The sequence below is a fragment of the Papio anubis genome, chromosome 1, assembly GCF_008728515.1.
Source record: "Papio anubis isolate 15944 chromosome 1, Panubis1.0, whole genome shotgun sequence".
Taxonomy (NCBI): Eukaryota; Metazoa; Chordata; class Mammalia; order Primates; family Cercopithecidae; genus Papio; species Papio anubis.
Window position 1 is genome coordinate 27,022,813 of NC_044976.1, and position 16,296 is coordinate 27,039,108.

Here is a 16,296-nt window from a genome sequence, read left to right on the forward strand (position 1 = left end):
TCAAGACTTCAACGCAGAAACTCACAAGCAGGAAAAACTTGGGAAACAGGCATGGGTCAGACAATGCTTAGGGCTTGCTCAAGGACTCGTGACCAGTTACCGATCTATGCAGATTTTCTGATTGCAAATTGATAGCTGGATTGTAACTTGAAGGGTCTGATAAGATGTAAATTTCATAAAACAGGATTTGGGGAGGTAAATGGCGTAGAGTCCTCCAGAGGAGTCGAGAAAGCTAGTTTGGCCCTCAATTGTGGTTGAAGTGATTCTTTCATTTAGGGTTTATTTTCCTCATCTATGGGTGCGGGAAGGAGAGTTACTGGGGTCTCTAGCGACCTTTCCAACACTGATTTTCAAGGGCGGAAGAATCCTGCTTAGGTAAGGCCAAATCCCTTGGCTAAGGTTAATCCTCGGTGGGGCCGGCAATAGGGACGCGTCCCCTTTAAGGCGCCAGCTCGCCGGCGGCGGCGGCCGGAAGTGTTGAAGCCCGGCCTGGCGGCGGCGGTGGCGGTAGCTGCCGTGGCGGCCTCTGCGCATGCTCCGTCGCCCGCCCGCCCTGGCCGCTCGCCGCCCGCCGCCCGGCAGGACGGTGAGGGAGGAGGAGGTGGGCGCGCGGGCGCGCCAGGCGCAGGGTGGGAGTGGGGGCGGGGGCGGGCGCGGGGGCCGCGCGGCGGGGCGAGGAGCAGGCAGGCCGCGCAGGGGCGGGGCGCTGCTGCCTCCTTGAGCCTCCCACGCCTGTGCGTGCCGCCGCCGCCGCCGAGGAGCAGGAAACGGACGTCACTTGGCGCCGCGGGGGTGGGGGGACGCTGCCGCTGGGTCCGCCGAGGCAGCCGGGCCGCCCCCAGCGCAGCCGGCCGCGTCGCCGGGGCTCGGGCCCCAGGCCGGGGCGGCGGGAACCGGCGAGTCCACCACTTGGGGGGCCCCGGCGCCCCCGGACCGAGGGGCCCGGAAGTACTAGGCTGAGGGGCCAGGAGGGGCCGGAGTGACTCCGGACTGAGAGGCCAGGGCCCCAGGACCCCGTCGAGGGGTCTGGGGAGCCTGGGGTATCCCCAGAGGCGGGGTCCGGGAAGCACCGGGCCCTTGGATGAGGAGCTGGTTGGAGGCCTGGGTCCCGCCCGGTGGGATGGGGACGATAGGTGCTGGAAGCCCGGATGCCCGCCTGGGAGGAGACCCTCTGGGAGCCTTGGCCGGGGAGCAACAGTACAGAGTGGGTTCTTCTGAAGAAAGCAGAGTCCAGCTTTTCCCGAGGGGCGCGGCAGAGGCCTCGGCCACTCAGAACAAGGGGGAAAAAAAAGCAGGTTATTTTCCAAAGGCAGGGAAGGAAGAGGAGCTCCAAGGGGAAGTGAGCAGGCCCAGGTCTCCCCACAGATGAGCGCGTGGTAGGAAGACTCCTGGAGCCTCCTGAAGTACGAAAGAGCAGCGTCCAAACCTGAGGGGATGGAAGGTGTCTAGGTGTCTCTTGATGTCTAGGTGGAGAACAGAGTAACTCGCTCGGTCAGAGGATGGAGAAACCTATCTTTTTGAGAGAAGAGATCGTTGAGGAAAGACGCTTAGGGTGTTCCCGCTTTCTGAAATGACAGAGGAATTGGCCAGGTGTTATCTAATTGAGGGGCAGGAGAGATGAAGGCAAAATCTCAACCCGAGGGTCTTGGAGGATGGTCCACCAGACAAGTGGGTGAAGCCTTGACCTAGACAGCAGAGCAGGCGCAGCCCTGGATTCTCTCAAGATGAGAGAAATCGCAAAACCACTTCCTAGTAGACACAGATGGGGCCTTGATTGATGTCTGTTTAGGCGAATCAAGACGGGTTTTAGGAAAAGAGACTGCCCGAGGTAATTCTAGTCTTGAGGGATTATCTTCTTCCCCCTTGCCTCTGCTAATAGTTACCAAAGTGCATTTGGGGAACCTTTTCCTTTTCTTTTCTTTTTTTTTCTCTTTTTTTTTTTTTTTTTGAGACGGAGTCTCGCTCTCGCCCACGCTGGAGTGCAGTGGTGCAATCTCGGCTCACTGCAACTTCCGCCTCCTGGGTTCAAACAATTCTCCTGCCTCAGCCTCCTGAGTAGCTGGGACTACAGGCACGTGCCACCAGACCAGGCAATTTTTTGTTGCTGTTGTTTGAGACCGAGTTTAACTCTTGTTGCTCAGACTGGAGTGCAATGACGCGATCTCAGCTCACCGCAACCTCCGCCTCTCGGGTTCAAGCAATTCTCCTGCCTTACCCTCCTGAGTAGCTGGGGCTACAGGCGCTCGCCACCATGCCCAGCTAATCTTTGTATTTTTAGTAGAGACGGGGTTTCACCATGTTGGCCAGGCTGGTCTCGAACTCCCGACCTCAGGTGATCCGCCATCTTCAGCCTCCCAGAGTACTGGGATTACAGGCGTGAGTCACTGCGCCCAGCCCAACCAGGCTAATTTTTTGTATTTTTAGTAGAGACAGGGTTTCACTGTGTTAGCCAGGATGGTCTCAATCTCCTGACCTCGTGTTCCGCCCGCCTTGGTCTCCCAAAGTGCTGGTATTACAGGCGTGAGCCACTGTGCTTGGCTGGGGAACCTTCTCATTCAATGGTTGCACCGTCTCCTAATTTGAGCGCCTTATATCAAGGATGTATATTTAATATCTTAAATGATTTTTTTTTTTTTTTTTCTTCATGTTTACTTCAGCAAATACATTGAATAGGCAGCTTCTACTCTGCTTCATTGGGTTTATTGTGGGGGCAGTATTTTGGTCTTGCCCTAAGCCAAACTCCACCGGATTGTAGCGGGATGACTCCAGAGAACTCTTATCCCATCTCTCACTCAGACATCTACATAGTAGTCTCCAGTCTGTGACTTGGAATTTCACCTCCTCTGGATACTTCTCTCAGTATTTCTGCATAATTTACTTGTTGACATCATTACATTTTGTAGCACTCTGGATCACCCATTGAATGCATGATAAGAAATAAAGGGGATATCAAGGAGTTTTGGCCTCAAGTAACAAAGTTTTAACTTGGATTTTTCCCCCTCGTTTTAAACAAAACCGTAGTTTAGATTGGAAATTTCTTTTTTCTTTTTATTTTTTTAGGGGGACAGTTTTCCTCTGTCGTCCGGGTGGGAGTGCATTGCGGGATCTCAGTTCACTGCAAACTCGATCCTCTCAGCTCAGCCTCCTGAGTAGCTGGGACTACAGGCGCGGCACTGCGCCTGCCTAATTTTGTTAGTTTTCTGGCGGGCGCTGTGATTTATGCCTGTAATGCCAGCACTATAGCATTACAGCACTAATCCCAAAGTGAGTGGCCTCCTTGGCCTCTCTTTAGCTCGAGTTCCAGACCAGCTTGGGCAACATGGTGAAACCCTGTCTCTACAAAAAATAACAAAAATTAGCCGGGTGTGGTGGAGCTAGCTGCCTGTGGTCCCAGCTACTCCAGAGGTTGAAGTGGGAGGATCGCCTGAGCCCCGGAAGTCGAGGTTGCAGTGAGCTGAGAGCTAGCCTCGGCTCTCTGGCCTGGGTGACAGAGTGAGACTATGTCTCACCAAAAAAAAAAAAAAAAAAAAAAGAACGACTACACAGTCTCCAAAAATTATAATAGTGTGGAACAAATAAATATTTTGGGCTTGGGGCGGTGGCTCACGCCTGTGATCCCAGCACTTTAGGAGGCGGAGGCGGAGGCGGGCGGATGACCTAAGGCCAAGAGTTTGAGACCCACCTGGCCAACATGGTGAAACCCTGTCTCTACTAAACATACAAAAATTGGCCGAGTGCTGTGGCTCACGCCTGTAATCCCAGCACTTTGGGAGGCCGAGGTGGGCAGATCACGAGGTCAGGAGATCGGGACCATCCGGGCTAACATAGTGAAACCCCGTTTCTACTAAAAATACAAAAAATTAGCAGGGCATGGTGGAGGGCGCCTGTAGTCCCAGGCTGAGGTAAGAGAATGGCGTGAACCCCGGAGGCAGAGCTTGCAGTGAGCCGAGAATCGCGCCACTGCACTCCAGCCTAGGCGATAGAGCAAGACTCCGTCTCAAAAAAAATAAATAGGCCGGGCGCGGTGGCTCAAGCCTGTAATCCCAGCACTTTGGGAGGCCGAGACAGGCGGATCACGAGGTCAGGAGATCGAGACCATCCTGGCTAACACGGTGAAACCCCGTCTCTATTAAGAAATACAAAAAACTAGCCGGGCGAGGGGGCGGGCGCCTGTAGTCCCAGCTACTCGGGAGGCTGAGGCCGGAGAATGGCGTGAACCCGGGAGGCGGAGCTTGCAGTGAGCTGAGATCTGGCCACTGCACTCCAGCCTGGGCGACAGAGCGAGACTCCGTCTCAAAAAAAAAAAATAAATAAAAAATAAAAAAAATAAATAAATAAAAATAAAATAAATAAATAAAAATTAGCTGGGCGTGGTGGCAGATGCCCATAATCTACTTGGGAGGCAGGAGAATCGCTTGAACCCGGGAGGCAGAGGTTGCAGTGAGCCGAGACCATGCCATTGCACTCCAGCCTGGGCAACAAGAGAGAAACTCCATCTCAAAAAAAATTAAATAAATATTTTGGGGTTAGAAAATTTCAGAAAATCTCGTATTCATTTTTACTTTTTTAAGTCCCCAGAAAGTGCCAATATTATTATTATTGTTTGTTATTATTGTACTTTAAGTTCTAGGGTACATGTGCACAATGTGCAGGTTTGTTACATATGTATACATGTGCCATGTTGGTGGGTGTGCTGTACCCATTAACTCGTCATTTATATTAGGTATATCTCCTAATGCTATCCATCCCCCCTCCCAAAAGTGCCAATAGTATTCCCTTTTTTTTTTTTTTTTTTTTTTTTGGCTCTTGTTGCCCAGGCTGGAGTGCAGTGGCGCAATCTCAGTTCAACGCAACCTCTGCCTCCTGGGTTCAAGTGATTCTCCTGCCTCAGCTTCCCAAGTAGATGGGATTGCAAGCATGCACCACTATGCCTTGCTAATTTTGTACTTTCAGTAGAGACGGGGTTTCTTCATGTTGGCCAGGCTGGTCTCGAACTCCCGATCTCAGGTGATCCGCCTGCCTCGGCCTCCCAAAGTGCTGGGATTACAGGCGTGAGCCAGTGTGCCCAGCTAATTTTTGTATTTTTAGTAGAGATGGGGTTTCACCATGTTGGCCAGGATGGTCTTGATCTCTTGACCCCATGATCCACCTGCCTCGGCCTCCTGAAGTGCTGGGATTACAGGCATGAGCCACTGCACCCAGCCAATATTACTCCTTTTTCATTACTAGTTCCAGTGTCCTTCCCTGCAATCATGTGACACTTGTCCGTTTTTGTTTGTTTTTTTGAGATGGAGTTTCCAGGCTGGAGTGCAGTGACTGTGGCACAATCTCGTCTCACTGTAACCTCCGCCTCCTGGATTCAAGTGATTCTCCTGCCTCAGCCTCCTGAGTAGCTGGGATTACAGGCGCCCACCACCACGCCTGGCTAATTTTTGTATTTTTAGTAGAGACGGGGTTTCACCATGTTGGCCAGGCTGGTCTTGAACTCCTGACCTAGTGATCCGCCCTCCTTGGCCTCCCAAAGTGCTGGGATTACAGGCGTGAGCCACCACGTGCAGCCTGATACTTGCATCTTGCCACATTTTAGACATTGGATTTTCAGGACACGCAAAAATGAATTTAGAGTGGGTCAGAAGTCATTTGTTTAGTTTTCTGGTAAATATATGAGCAGTGATGTGCTTAGTTTCAAAGTGTCTTTTTTGTCTTTGAAAATAACTACAGGCTGGGCACAGTGGCTCAGGTCTTTAATCTCAGCACTTTGGGAGGCTGAGGTGAGAGGATTGCTTGAGCCCAGGAGTTTGACACCAGGCTAGGCAACATAGCAAGACCTCATGTCTACAAAGAAGTAAAGAAATTAGGCCGGGCATGCTGTCTCACGCCTGTCTCAGCACTTTGGGAGGCTGAGGCAGGTGGATCACGAGGTCAGGAGTTCAAGACCAGCCTGACCAACGTGGTGAAACCCTGTCTCTACTAAAAATAGAAAAAATTAGCCAGGCGTGGTGGCAGCACCTGTAATCCCAGCTACTCAGGAGGCTGAGGCAGATAATTGCTGAACCCGGGAGGTGGAGGTTGCAGTGAGCCAAGACCCTGCCACTGTGCTCCAGCCTGGGCAACAGAGCGAGACTCTGTCTGGAAAAAAAAAAAAAAAAAGAGTTAATGAAAAAAAGGAAAACAGAAATTAGCAGGGTTGGTGCTTGGTACCTATAGTGGCAGCTACTCCAGAGGCTGAGGTGGGAGGATCACTTGAGGCTCTGAGGTCGGGGCTGCAGTGAGCCAGAAACACTCTACTCCACTCTGGCCTAGGTGACAGAGGGGGACCCTGTCTCAAAAAACAAGACAAAACAAAACAAAAAACCAAAAAACTACAGAATAGTTATTATTATTTTTTGAGACGGAGTCTCTCTCTGTCCCCCAGGCTGGAGTGCAAAGGCACAATCTCGGCTCACCTGCAACCTCCGCCTCTCGGGCTCGAGCAATTCTCCTACCTCAGCCTCCCAAGTAGCTGGGATTACAGACATGGGCCACCATGCCTGGCTAATTTTGTATTTTTAGTAGAGACGGGGTTTCTCCATGTGTGTCAGGCTGGTCTCTAAGTCCCAACTTCAGATGATCTGGCTGCCTCGTCTTCCCAAAGTACTGGGTTTACAGGCGTGGGCCACTGTGCCCAGCCAGAATAGTTAATTTTTTTTTTGTTTGTTTGAGACAGAGTTTCGCTCTCCTTGCCCAGACTGGAGTGCAATGGCGCAATCTTGGTTCACCGCAACCTCCGCCTCCCGGGTTCAAGCGATTCTCCTGCCTTAGCCTCCCAAGTAGCTGGGATTACAGGCATGAGCCACCACGCCTGGCTGATTTTGTATTTTTAGTAGAGACAGGGTTTCTCCATGTTGGTCAGGCTGGCCTCCAACTTCCGACCTCAGGTGATCCGCCCGCCTCGGCCTCCCAAAGTGCTAGGATTACAGGCGTGAGCCACCATGCCTGGCCCAGAATAGTGAGTTCTTTTTTTTTTTTTTTTTTTTAGACTGAGTCTGGCTCTGTCGCCCAGGCTGGAGTGCGGTGGCCGGATCTCAGCTCACTGCAAGCTCCGCCTCCCGGGTTCACGCCATTCTCCTGCCTCAGCCTCCCGAGTAGCTGGGACCACAGGCGCCCGCCACTTCGCCCGGCTAGTTTTTTGTATTTTTTAGTAGAGACGGGGTTTCACCTTGTTAGCCAGGATGGTCTCGATCTCCTGACCTCGTGATCCGCCCGTCTCGGCCTCCCAAAGTGCTGGGATTACAGGCTTGAGCCACCGCGCCCGGCCCAGAATAGTGAGTTCTTAAGCATTTAACGTACATTTGACATATTTCCTTTACATGTGTTCACTTAGAATTCCAGATAGAGGCCGGTCAGGGTGGCTCCCTCCTGTAATCCCAGCACCTTGGGAGACAGGCGCGGGCAGATCACTTGAGGCCAGGAGTTCTGACACCAGCCCAGCCAACATGGTGAAACCCCGTCTCTATTAAAAATACAAAAAGTCGAGCATGGTGTTGTGCACATGTCATCCCAGCTGCTAGTCAGAAGGCTGAGGCGCAAGAATCGCTTGAACCCAGGAGGCAGAAGTTGCAGTGAGCCAAGATCTGCATTCCAGCCTGGGCGACAGAGTGAGACTCTGTCTCAAAATAAAATAAAATAAAAGTAAGTTTAAATTTAAAAAAAGAAAAAGAAAAAAGAATTCCAGAGAGAGTTGTGTGATTTCACAATGAATACTCTAAAGCCCCTTCCATGAAATACTCAAAGGATCAACTCACTGATCTTGCCTCAGGATTTTTTGTTGCTGTAAACAAGAGCTACTTTTCCATTTACACTTAGCTTAGAGATGACCTTGCATTTAGAGCTGGTTTCGGGTTACCTGCAAGGAATATGGTATTTAGGGTAATGAGTGATACTCAACCCAAACTTGCTTCTCTGAAGAAGGTCAGAATTGCCATGGTGAATCAGACCCATGACTTAGACTGACATTGAGAGATGTATTGTGGATGATTATAATTATCCTCTCTGATAAACTCTGAGAAGGCTAGAGAAGAAGCCAGAACATTCTTCTTGGGTGCTAATGTATGGTGTGGGTAAAGGGTAAAATGTGAGTTCCTATTGAGGAAGATATTAAGAAGTTAGTCAACCACCTATTCAGAATGTTGTAGAGGGGACTTACTTTAGGGTAGAAAGTTGAAGTTAGAGACATCCTTTTAAATCTGCTTCTTTAACCATCCAGTAACCCATTTTTTTGCCTAAGGTATTACAGATTGAGTATCCCTAATCTGAAAATCTGAAACCCCAAATCTCCAAAATCTGAAAGTTTTTGAGCCAACATGATGCCATAAGTGAAAAAACCCCACAGATTAGTAGTTAATGCAGGCTCTGTTTCATGCAAAAAATTATGAAAAATATTGTATAAAATTGCGATCAAGCGGCCGGGCGCCGTGGTTCACACCTGTAATCCCAGCACTTTGGGAGGCTGAGGTAGGTGGAGTTCAAGTCCAGCCTGGCCAAGATAGTGAAACCCCGACTCCACTAAAAATACAAAAAAATTAGCTGGGTGTGGTGGCGGGTGCCTGTAATCTCAGCTATTCTGGAGGCTGAGGCAGGAGAATCACTTGAACCCTGAAGGCGGAGGTTGCAGTGAGCCGAAATTGCGCCACTGCACTTCAGCCTGGGCGAAAAATCGAGACTTTGTCTCAAAAAAAAAAAAAAAAAAAAAAAAAAAATTGCCATCAGGCTATGTGTTTAAGGTGTATATGAAACATAATTGAATTTTGAATTTTGTGTTTAGACTTGTGTCCCATCCCCCAGGTGTCACATTATGTGTATGTAAATATGCCAAAATTTAAAAAAAATCTGAAATTTGAGGCACTCCTGGTCTCAAGCATTTCAAATAAGGGATGTATAATCTTAATTTTTTTTTTTTTTTTTGAGACAAAGTCTCGATTTTTCGAGGTTGGACTGCAGTGGTGCGATCTCAGCTGGGACTACAGGTGCCCACCCCCACACCTGGCTAATTTTTTGTATTTTTTTCGGTAGAGACGGGGTTTCACCATGTTAGCCAGGATGGTCTCGATTTCCTGACCTCATGATCCGCCTGCCTCGGCCTCCCAAAGTGCTGAGATTATAGGCGTGAGCCACTGCACCTGGCTCATAATCTGTAATTTTTGAAAATTTAAAGCACATTTTTGGAATAATGAATTCTATAAGTTTGCTACCTGCTAAAGTATTACATCTTTTAAATTAAATGTGTTATAGCATGATGCTTGACAATGAGTGCTAGCTCAATAAAGGTTAGCTGATTCTTTTAATTCCGCCTGTATTTTTATGGTTCAAATTTTGAAGATATTTATTGGTTCAATTATTCTAGGATTAGATGGCATTTGTATGCTTCATCACATTCCTTTTTGGCCTTTTCTAGACTCAACGGTCTTAATTGTTTTGGTTCTACTGTTGTTAGCCACCTGAACCAGTTCATTGATTTTTATTATTTTTTAGTTTGGTTTGGTTTTAAGGAGTGGAGAGTTTAATAGGCAAGAAAGAAGGGAGAAGAGGCCGGGCACAGTGGCTCACACCTGTAATCCCAGTACTTTGGGAGGCCGAGGCGGGTGGATCACCTGAGGTCAGGAGTTTGCGACCAGCCTGGCCAACATGGTGAAACCACGTCTCTACTACAAATACAAAATTTAGTCGGGCGTGGTGGCAGGTGCCTGTAATCCCAGCTACTCAGGAGCCTGAGGCAGGATAATTGCTTGAACCTGGGAGGCAGAGGTTGCAGTGAGCTGAGATCACACCATTGCACTCCAGCCTGGGGTACAAGAGCAAGACTTCATCTAAAAAAAAGAAGAAGAAAGAAAGAAAGAAGGGAGAAGAAAGGAATAAGCTCGCCTATACAGAGACAGAGGGAAGGGGGCTCCAAAGCTGAGAGAGGAGACCCGTGATTTTCTTTTCTAGTTTTCTTTTTTTTTTTTAGAGACAGATTCTCGCTGTGTCGCCCAGGCTAGAGTGCAGTGGCACGATCACGGCTCACTGCAAGCTCTACCTCCTGGGTTTGCCGTTCTCCTGCCTCAGCCTCCCGAGTAGCTGGGACTACAGTGGCCTGCCACCACGCCCAGCTTATTTTTTATACTTTGAGTAGAGACAGGGTTTCACCATGTTAGCCAGGAAGATCTCGATCTCTTGACCTCATGATCCACCCGCCTTGGCCTCCCAAAGTGCTGGGATTACAGGCGTGAGCCCCCGCGCCCAGCTCTTTTCTAGTTTTATATAATTTTATTTTGAGACAGACTCTTGCTCTGTCACCTAGACTGGAGTGCAGTGGCATGATCTTGGCTCACTGCAACCTGTGCCTCCTGAGTAGCTGGGACTACAGGTGCACGCTACCACACCTGGTTAATTTTTTGTACTTTTAGTAGAGACAGAGTCTTACCATGTTGCCCAGGTTGGTCTTGAACTCCTGAGCTCAGGCAATCCACCCACCTCAGCCTCCCAAAGTGCTAGGCATCAGCCACCGTGCCTGGCCCTTTTCTAGTTTTTTTTTTTTGAGATGGAGTCTCGCTCTGTCACCAGGCTGGAGTACAGTGGCGCGATCTTGGCTCACTGCAACCTCTGCCTCTCGAGTTCAAGCGATTCTTCTGCCTCAGCCTCTGGCTGATTATGCCTGGCTAATTTTTGTATTTTTAGTAGAGACAGGGTTTCACCATGTTGGCCAGGATGGTCTCGATCTCTTGATCTCGTGATCCGCCCACCTCGACCTCCCAAAGTGCTGGGATCACAGACATGAGCCACCACACCTGGCCTTTTTTTTTTTTTTTTTTGAGATGGAGTTTTGCTCTGTCGCCCAGGCTGGAGTGCAGTGGCGCCATCTTGGCTCACTGCAACCTCCGCCTCCTGGGTTCAATGAATTCTCCTCCCTCAGCCTCCTGAGTAGCTGGGGTTACAGGCACCCCCCACCATGCTCTGCTAATTTTTCTATTTTTAGTAGAGATGGGGTTTCACCATGTTGGCCAAGGTGGTCTTGAACTCCTGACCTCAAGTGATCCACCGGTCTTGGTCTCCCAAAGTACTGGGATTACAGGTGTGAACCACTGTGCCTGGCCCCTTTCTAATTTTAAGCCTTCAAATTGTAGAAGTTCATATTCTGTACTGTAATATCTTGCAGTTAACTTTTCCCCTGCAATATCCAGTAGTGTCATGTATCTCTTTTCCTTCTGTAGTTCCTCAAGAGCAGGTATTGTTGCTCCTCATATCTAAGGAAACTAACTCTAGCTGATGTGAGGTAGAGACTCAATATAATATTTGTTGAACTGGCCATAATGATGAGCTATAAGCTGTATAGCTTAGCCTAGCTGCCTAAGTAAATTTATATCCCCCCCAGATAGGACGGTAGAAAGTTCTAGAAGTGGCCAGGCATGATGGCTCACACTTTTTTTTTTTGAGACGAAGTTTCACTCTTGTTGTCCAGGCTGGAGTCCACTGGCACTATCTCGGCTCACCCACCACAACCTCTGCCTCCCAGGTTCAAGCAATTCTCCTGCCTGAGACTCCCAAGTAGCTGGGATTATAGGAATGCGCCACCACGCCTGGCTAATTTTTTGTATTTTTAGTAGAGATGGGGTTTCTCCATGTTGGTCAGGCTGACCTCCAACTCCCGACCTCAGGTGATCCACCCGCCTCGGCCTCACAAAGTACTGGGATTACAGGCGTGAGCCACCCCACCTGGCCAGATGGCTCACACTTATAATCACAACACTTTGGGAGGCTGAGGCGGGATGATCACTTGAAGCCAGGAGTTCAAGACTAACCTGGTGAATATAGTGAGATCCTGCCTCTATCTTTAAATAAATAAATATAAAAATAATAAAAAAGAAAATTCCAGAAGTCTTTTTGGGTAAGGCGAGTCACTAATTGGACAAAAATGTATTGCATACCTGCTGTGTGCTCAGGTTTACAAAGGTTCAGATAAGCAGTTTTGTAGATAAAATATAAGTCCGATATTTGAAAACCATTTATTAAACTCCTGTCCTGGGCACTGTGGTAGCCTTGGGGGAATTGCTGAATAAGAAAAGCAATCCTGGCCGGGCGCGGTGGCTCAAGCCTGTAATCCCAGCTGGGAGGCGAGAGGCAGGCGGATCCACGCGAAGGTCCAGGAGATCAAGACCATCTAGCTAACCGCGGTGAAACCCACGTCTCCTAAAAATACAAAAACTAGCAGGCGGGTGGCAAGTGCCTGTAGTCCCAGCTACTCGGGAGGCTGGGCAGGAGAATGGTAGCGGGGAACCGGGGAGGCGGAGCTTGCAGTGAGCTGAGATCCGGCCATTGCACTCCAGCCTGGGCAACAGGCGAGACTCCGTCTCAAAAAAAAAGAAAGCAATCCTGTCCAGGCACAGTGGCTCATACCTGTAATACTAGCACTTTGGGAGGCTGAGGGTGAGGTCCCGCGAGGGTCAGAGATCAGCGAGACCATCCTGAGCCAATATATGGTGAAACCCTGTCTCTACTAAAAATACAAAAATTAGCTGGGCGTGGTGGTGCGTGCCTATAGACAGCTACCAGGGAGAGCAGAGGCAGGAGAATGCTTGAACCCTAGGACAGGGAGGTGGCAGTGAGCTGAGATCACGCCACTGCACTCCAGCCTAAGGAACAGAGCAAGACACCATCTTTTTTTTTTTGAGGCAGTCTTGCTCTATCCACCCAGGCTGGAGTGCAGTGGCGGGATCACCGGCTCACTGCAAGCTCCGCCTCCCGGGTTCATCACCATTCTCCTCCAGCCTCCCGAGTAGCTGGGACTACAGGCACCCGCCACCTCGCCCGGCTAGTTTTTTGTAATTTTTAGTAGAGATGGGGTTTCACCGTGTTAGCCAGGATGGTCTCGATCTCCTGACCTCGTGATCCGCCCGTCTCGGCCTCCCAAAGTGCTGGGATTACAGGCTTGAGCCACCGCGCCCGGCCAAGACACCATCTTAAAAAAAAAAAAAAGAAAGAAAGAAAAGCAATCCTTGGAATTCTTGGCCAGGCATGGTGGCTCATGCTTATAATCCCAGCACTTTGGGAGGCCAAGGCGGGCGGATCACCCAAGGTTGGGAGTTCGAGACCAATCTGACCAACATGGAGAAACCCCGTCTCTACTAAAAATACAAAAATTGCCGGGCATGGTGCTGCATGCCTGTAATCCCAGCTACTCAGGAGGCTGAGGCAGGAGAATTGCTTGAACCTGGAAGGCGGAGGTTGTAGTGAGCTGAGATTATGCCTTTGCACTCTAGCCTGGGCAACAAGAGTGAAACTGTATCTGAAAAAAAAAAAAAAAGGCAATCCTTGCTTTCCCAGGATGCACAGACTGGGGAGGAAAAGCCAACAAAGTGAGATGATGGTTGTGACAGGGGTACTGCAGGTTCTGAGAGATCAAGAACACAAACTCAAACCTAGTGAAGGAATTCACAGAAGGCCTTCCCAAGGAAGTGATGTTTCAAGTAAATCACAAAATGGTTACAAGGGACTAGCCAAAAAGAAAGGGAAAAAGAATTGCTTGAACCTGGGAGGCGGAGGTTGCAGTGAGCCAAGATCATGCCACAGCACTCCAGTCTGGGTGACGGAGCGAGACTGCGTCTCAAAAAAAAGAAAATAGTTTGGCAGTGACTGTGGAGAAGTGAGCTTTGAACTGGACTTTGAAGGGAGAAGATGAGGGAGGAAGGCATTAAAGCCAATTCAGGCTTAAGGAATAAAAGGCAAAGAAATATAAAGGTATATTATGATATGCTCAGAGTACATTAGGTGGCTGGTATGGCTAGGACTTAAGATTATTGGGGTGTGATAGTTGCAGATAAGATCAGAAGAGTATTTTTAGGCCAGTGAGAGAAAATCTGAGTGCCATGCTTAAGTATGTGTGTTATAGGCAAACAAGTGCTGTGGGAGAGGTGAGATGTGGATTAGACCTGACTATACTTTTTTTTTTTGAGATGGAGTTTTGCTCTTGTTGCCTAGTGGGGAGTGCAATGGCATGATCTCAGCTCACCGCAACCTCTGCCTCCCGAGTTCAAGCGATTCTCCTGCCTCAGCCTCCCGAGTAGCTAGGATTACAGGCATCTAACACCACGCCCGGCTAATTTTTTGTATTTTTAGTAGAGACAGGGTTTCTCCATGTTGGTCAGGCTGGTCTCAAACTCCTGACCTCAGGCGATCCACCCTCCTTGGCCTCCAAAAGTGCTGGGATTACAGGTGTGAACCACCACGCCTGGCCCTGACTACACGTTTTGTACTCAAACTTGCATCCATTGTGTGCCTACTCTGTTCAGGCACAGTCATAGTCATCTTTACACACTCACATATTAAAATAAATACAGTGCTCTTACCTATACTCTCTTTTTTTTTTTTTTTGAGACAGAGTCTTGCTCCGTCGCACAGGTTGGACTGCAGTGGCGCGATCTTGGCTCTCTGCAAGCTCTGCCTCCCGGATTCACACCATTCTCCTGCCTCAGCCTCCCTAGCAGCTGGGACCACAGGCACCCGCCACCGCCCCCGGCTTATTTTTTGTTTTTGTTTTTGTTTTTTGAGACAGAGTCTGGCTCTGTCGCCCAGGCTGGAGTGCAGTGGCGCCATCTCGGCTCACTGCAAGTCCGCCTCCCGGGTTCACGCCATTCTCCTGCCTCCTCCCGAGTAGCTGGGACTACAGGTGCCCGCCATCATACCCAGCTAATTTTTTGTATTTTTAGTAGAGACGGGGTTTCACCGTATTAGCCAGGATGGTCTCGATCTCCTGACCTCGTGATCCGCCCGTCTTGGCCTCCCAAAATGCTGGGATTACAGGCGTGAGCCACCGCGCCCGGCAATTTTTTGTGTTTTTAGTAGAGACGGGGTTTCCCTGTGTTAGCCAGGATGGTCTGGATCTCCTGACCTCGTGATCCGCCTGCATAGGCCTCCCAAAGTGCTGGATTACAGGCCTGAGCCACCGTGCCCGGCACCTATACTCTCTTAAGTGACTCTTTTCAACGGTGAAGACTAATAACTGCAGAATATCTTGGGGTCCTCTGAGTTTTCATTAAGATTGGGACAATGCTTGGAGTAACTTTAGAGTCAAGGAGCACATGGTGCTGGAGGCTGGTTTTCTCAGTAACTCTGCAAGGGAGATACTGGGCAAGATTACCTCTCCATTCAGTCTGAGGCAAAGAGGTATTGAAAAGTCCTAGAGGGGCCAGGCTCGGTGGCTCACACCTGGAATCCAGCACTTTGGGAGGCCGAGACAGGTAGATCATTTGAGGTCAGGAGTTCAAGACCAGCCTGGCCAACATGGTGAAACCCTGTCTATACTAAAAATACGAAAATTAGCTGAGTGGTAGTGGTGCACACCTATAATCCAAGCTACTTGGGGAGGGTGAGGCAGGAGAATCACTTGAGCCTGGGAGGCAGACGTTGCAGTGAGCCGAGATTGTGCCACTGCACTCCAGTCTGGGCGACAGAGTGAGACCTTGGCTCAAAAAAAAAAAAAGTCCTAGAGGTCGTACAAGTGAATTCAGCATTTATTAAGCAACTACATGATGTAAGTCATCTTCCTGTTCCCATGCAGCTCAGTTCACTTACTCCCTCCACAGATACTAAGTATTTTAAAGGACAGAGAACTTGAGGCAAAATGGCTGTTTGCACAGAAAGTAGATGTGATTCCTAATTTTCAAGAGCTTACTGTTTGGTGTGAGCTGGTAATATGCTGCAAACCAGCTCTCTAGAAAAACAAAATACTCTGATTTGTAGTGCTTGTCAATTTTGGGTCTGTTTACGCCCAGCATTGCTGATTTCAAGCTGTCAACTTAGTGTCACTAAACTCAAAGTTGGAAGAGATATGTATGCACAATTGGTTCTCAGGAGCTGTTAGAGCTTGCTGCAGAACACCATGGAATGAGTCACACATACTAAGAAAACCTATACTAGCAAGTGACTGTTGAGGCGTTTCTGGAAGGATCGGAGCCTGTGATAGCCCATCTCATAGTTCCCATCCTTTTTAGAGACCCATGATCTCTAGGGTGCTCTAGGCATTATCTTGGCGTTCCTTTCATATGGTTGACTTCTTTTCTTTTTTTTTTGAGGCGGAGTCACCGCTCTGTCGCCCAGGCTGGGTGCAGTGGCGGATCTCAGCTCACTGCAAGCTCCAGCCTCCTGGGATCTGCGCCATTCTCCTGCTTAGCCTCCCGAGTAGCTGGGACTGGCGCCGCCACCTCGCCCGGCTAGTTTTTGTATTTTTTTTAGTAGAGATGGGGTTTCACCCGTGTTAGCCAGGATGGTCTTGATCTTGTGACC

The 16,296-nt window shown here is 49.3% G+C and overlaps 1 protein-coding gene across 4 annotated transcripts in view; it reads left to right on the forward strand.

The window, feature by feature from the left end:
* The first annotated feature begins 508 nt into the window (after positions 1 to 508).
* The window catches only part of GMEB1 (glucocorticoid modulatory element binding protein 1), a 49,031-nt gene continuing 33,243 nt past the window's right edge, over positions 509 to 16,296 (forward strand). Inside the window, exon 1 of one of the 4 annotated variants that reach the window (XM_009203243.4) lies at positions 509 to 586. The gene's annotated coding sequence lies outside the window, so the exon portion shown is untranslated. Of the gene's footprint in view, positions 587 to 14,881; positions 15,178 to 15,444; positions 15,545 to 16,296 lie in introns of those variants that run through there. The other 3 variants (XM_009203251.2, XM_009203235.4, XM_009203241.4) reach the window with 3 other exon arrangements.